This window comes from Carya illinoinensis, chromosome 2, assembly GCF_018687715.1.
Source record: "Carya illinoinensis cultivar Pawnee chromosome 2, C.illinoinensisPawnee_v1, whole genome shotgun sequence".
Taxonomy (NCBI): Eukaryota; Viridiplantae; Streptophyta; class Magnoliopsida; order Fagales; family Juglandaceae; genus Carya; species Carya illinoinensis.
The window spans coordinates 11,390,440-11,395,445 of record NC_056753.1 but is presented as its reverse complement, the minus strand read 5'-3'; the positions used below and the strand labels follow the sequence as shown (position 1 = coordinate 11,395,445).

Genomic DNA, 5,006 nt, shown 5'->3' with positions numbered 1-5,006 from the left:
GTATTTCATTTTGCCTACAGGAAGGATTAAAGTTCTATGTTCTTGAACTTAATCAGTCATAGACATAAAGGCACAATTGATGCTTGAACTTGTAACAAGATTTTGATGGCTTTCTTTCACTTTTACACTTGATATAAAGTCTGTCAAGCACCTTGATTATATTGAAAAATGTGCTTATTGTTTTATTAACCAACCATGACTTCTAGGAATGGGAGCATGGTTGAGAGAAGATGAAATTAGAGGTAAATCCAACTTCAAAATAAAAATTGGTGAAAATTGCATCCCAAGTGTTTGTTTTATTGCTTCTTACAAGTTTAATTCAACTTCTACACATTTTCCTTAAACCTCTTGGTTCTTGTTAATTTTATAAACATAGATTCATATTTATTTCCATCTCTCGTATTCGACACATTTGTTATATAAAAATCTCACAAACGATTTGATAACCCTTTGTTCCTATGGAATGCGATCATGGACTTATTCTTGATACAACTTGACACTTCTACACTTGGAAGCATATTCGAGACCAAGTCAATAGAGTCAAGCTCAACGACCCTGGCTGCCTTCCTTGGTGACTCACTCAAAAATGAGTAGCACAAAAGCTATCCCAAGTGCAGGAGGATGTCGTGTAATAATTAGGAATAAATTCCTAGATCGTCTCCTCAGGGAAAGTTACTTAAAATTAAACTTGTTGAAAAATGTGAAAAACTTCACAAAGAGAAAATAAGATGATGATATGTGCAATGGATGGAAAAGGGTACTAGTCATGGACTAAATTCATGTTTTTAGATTTTAATTGTCGGATTGGAATGTAAATGACTAATAGATTAAGCTCAGAAATTACTAAATTAAGAATTAAACTAAATTAGAAAGTAATTGACAAAACATGTACTGAAAATTGAAAATGCCTAAAACCAAGATTCTAAAATTCATCTTTGTATTTAAATCACAAATTCTCAAAATAACACATAACAATTGTAATCACTATTAAATGAAAGTTTAAAGAAACAATAAAAATAAATAACATGAAATAAGTAAACAACAAATAAATTACCCAACTAAAACAAAAACAAAAGCTCTCTCCTTCACTTTCTGAAAAATATAATTCAAACTAACTAAATCTCCTCTAAAAAAAATAAATATAAACCGACTCACTTCACTTTACGAATGAAAAGCTCAATTTCCTCTACTCCCATGTATCATGTTTCAGAAAAAATCAAAAACAAAAACTCTCAACCGAATCCTTCTTGCAATAAATTAAGGTAGCACACTTAATGAAAACTTCTAAAAACAATTCTTTTGTTTCATGAAACCAACTAGCACACTTGATGAAAAATTAAGGTATTATACTTAATGAAATAAAATTCTAGAATAATTCTTAATACACTTAATAAAAATTCTAAAACAACAAAGCATTGAAGCCAAAAGGAAAAACAAAACTGCCGAACACAAGAAGGAGCCAACTCTTTCAAGAACATAACAAAGAAATAACAAAGAAGCAAGTTCTCCCCTTTCTCATTCGGACTGCACCCCTTATTTAAAGAGCCAATCCACCGACTTCAATGATGTCCAATTCGGTGGAAAGCTTCAATCATGCCTCTTCATCTTCATCTATTCAATCAAGCACCGATTTATTCTTCACTCAATTCCAACACAACACACTTTAATTCCAGTACATCATGCACTCACCGACTGCACATGTTTCTCTATATTCCCTTCTCATTGCCGAAAACATTGACCAAGCTTGCATGTGTCTTTCTTTTCATGCTTTCCATGTGATGCTTTGTTCTTTTAAAATTCAAAGCAATATGTACAGCCATGATGCCATGCTTCCACCGTGTCCCTCCATGTGCTGAAACCGAATTAATCAATTTATTTTCCAGCTATCTTCTTTCTCCAACAACTCTTGTGTCTTGTAACTCTCTCCATGTGCTGCTATAGTATTTTAAAATTCAAAGTAGAATGTGTAGCCATGATTCCGTAGTGTCCCTCCATGTGTAGAAGCAAGAGAAACCGAATTAATCCACTTGCATTCCAGCTATCTTTCTTCTCCAACAGTTCTTGTCCAATTCGATGGAAAGGCAGCAGCCTTTGATGACTTCTTCAATATCAAATTTAGTGGACAGTAGCCTTCAATGACTTTTTCAATGTCAAATTTGGTGGAGACAATTCGGTGGACAGCAGCCTACTTCTTCAATGTATAATTTCGGTGGAAAGCAACCTACTTCTTCAATATATAATTTCGGTGGACAGCAGCTCAAATAGACAATCTTTTTCTTCATTTAATAACCGGACCACTTTCTAGCTTTTCACATGTTTATGTAGCTCAAATGCACCGGTTCTCTTCACTTTAATGGGATTATGTTTCAGCCAACAACTTCCCTTTAATCATGCCGATTTCTCAGCTTCCAATCTTGCACATGTTTCAGCCAATACATATGCATCAACTTCCTCTTCACTTGGATCACCATGCACATCACAATCGAAGCATTTCCTTCTTTTTCTTCCATGGGATCCAGCTTGCCATGTGAGGTTGTTGCCGTGTGAATGGATTAAATCCACGTGATATGCAGCCACTTGGAAGACAATTTCTTTTCAAAAGAGGTGCTTTTTCATGGGCCATTGGAAGGGAATCGGTGGATTTATTTGAGTGGAGAAAGGGACCACTTATTGGGTTGAGTAAGTGGGAGTATGAATGGAAGAGGTGAAAGGGATCACTTCTCATTAATGATTATCATGCACATCACAATTGACTTTCCTCCCCACACCAAATGGCTTAGTGCGTGCCTTTCCTCTTGAAAATGCAATTCTATTGTCCAAAAGAATTAATACAATGGATCCATATGTTTCCCACCATTTCATCTTTTGTCAATAGAAAATACCAATGTCCCCACATGTTGCTTAGTCCATGTGAATGTGCTTTCCTCCCCACGTATTGCTAATCTTGAAGTGAAACTTTGAGGGGTGGTGGATGATTGATGAGAGTGACTTGAGTTGAGTTGGTGGGATGAAGTGCATACGGCACTCTTCAATCTAGAGGTGGTCAACAATTCAATATATTTTTTCATGCCATGTGTATAGGACCTATAAGCCAAAATTCATTGTTTTGAGTCATGCATGCGTTAATGACTTCCAACCTATTCAAAAAGTTTAACATATGGATCACACACAAAATTTATCTCATACCAAGCTTTCTAAATAAAATATGCATATGAATAAACATTATCCAATTAAATCTCAAGTTATAAAATTAAGCATAAACTCATGCTATTAATCAATTTAAATCACAACTTGTATTTATTCTTATAAACCATTTTTTCATTTAAAACCAATAATAATGTCATGATGAATTTAAAATACATTGGTTTTAAATAGCTAAAATATGCAATATTTCAGCTCAATCACTTGGCATTGCTCTCTTTACGGCCCATTGATAATTGTTAGACGCCAACTCTTCCAGAAGCTCATAGGCTGCTTCATGCGTCTTACTCATTAAAGCTCCTCTTGCGACTGCATTAACCATGGATCTATTTGTAGCTCCCAAACCATTGTAAAATGTTTGAACTTGAAGCCCTACTGGGAGATCGTGACGAGAACACTTGCGCAACAGATCTTTGTATCTTTACCATGCTTCATACAGAGATTCTCCCTCAAATTGGGTGAATGTAGTAATATCATTCCTCAGTTTCACTATCTTGGCCAAGGGGAAATATTTCGCTAAAAGCTTTTGTGCCAACTCCTCCCAAGTAGTGATGATGTCGGACAATAAAGAGTTTAACCAGGCCTTCGCTTTATCCCTAAGTGAAAAAGGAAAAAGTCTCAATTTAATAGCATCATCTATCACTCCATTATGTTTAAAAGTATCACACATTTCCAAAAAATTTGCAATATGGACATTAGGATCTTCTTGTGACAGCCCCCCAAGCTGAACAGATTGTTGTTTTATTTGAATTATTGCCGGCTTAATCTTGAAATTATTAGCTTGTATAGACAGCCTTCCTTATGCTAGATGTAGCCCCATTAACAGAGGGCATAGCATAGTCCTTTAAAACTTTATTATCTTGGTTGGTCATGGTGAATGCAAATGCGGTAGCCTCTTGCTTCTTCTTGTTTTTTTTTTATTCTACGTAAAATTTTTTCAATTTCGGGATCGAAAAATGGGGGCTCTAATGGTTTAAAATTGGGGCATACACTTCTATGTCCTGAAATAGAAATAGAAGAAAAGCAAAATTGAGGTCTATTTAAAAAAATCTTAAAAATAAATAAAATTAAAATCCAAATTAGTAACAGTCTAACTAGTATCAATATCAATAACAAATAATTAATCCCTAGCAACAGTGCAAAAAAACTTGTTCTTGTAAAAATATCTGCAAGTGCACAAAATTGTAACAAATAGTAAAGTGTTTTTAAAGAAAACGGATATCGAACCCACAGAGATTAATTATTCTATTGAGTACTGAAATTTACTAAATTAGTTACTATTTATAAAAACTAAATTTAAAGAATAGATTATCTAAATTAAACTAAAGAAAAGAAAATTAAAATTAAGATTATAAAGATAATAAAAATAGATCTAGAGTGTTTGATTTCACCTAGCAAATCCCACACAATTTATTCTTCCTTGTTATAAAATTTCAAATTTTCGAAGTTGATGATAAAAATCATTTAACTATTCAATATCTTCTCTTGAATAATATTAAAAATATCTCCAACTAATAACTCTATATCTCTATGTGAATTTAACTACTTGGAGACTCATTAAGTTCTTCGAATTTTTTTTTTAAATCACACTAATCGTGGTAAAGGATCTCTACTTTCGCTCAACTAATAGTGCTTAATCCTAAATGTCTAATTACAAATCACCCCTCAATCTCATTGTGATTCAATAGCTCAAACAATAATTACCTAGAAAATTGCAAGCATTAAGAACAAGGAATAAACACTCAATCATGGAAAAATTGAAAATAAAATGACTTGGAATATAAATTGTGTGTTCAAAGACTACA

At 33.5% G+C, this 5,006-nt stretch overlaps 1 non-coding gene across 1 annotated transcript; it reads left to right on the top strand.

Moving 5' to 3' along the window:
• The first annotated feature begins 3,581 nt into the window (after positions 1-3,581).
• Positions 3,582-3,688, top strand: LOC122302052. Its single transcript, XR_006240300.1, has one exon. It is a non-coding gene; the product is annotated as a small nucleolar RNA R71 (small nucleolar RNA).
• The last annotated feature ends 1,318 nt before the right edge of the window (positions 3,689-5,006 follow it).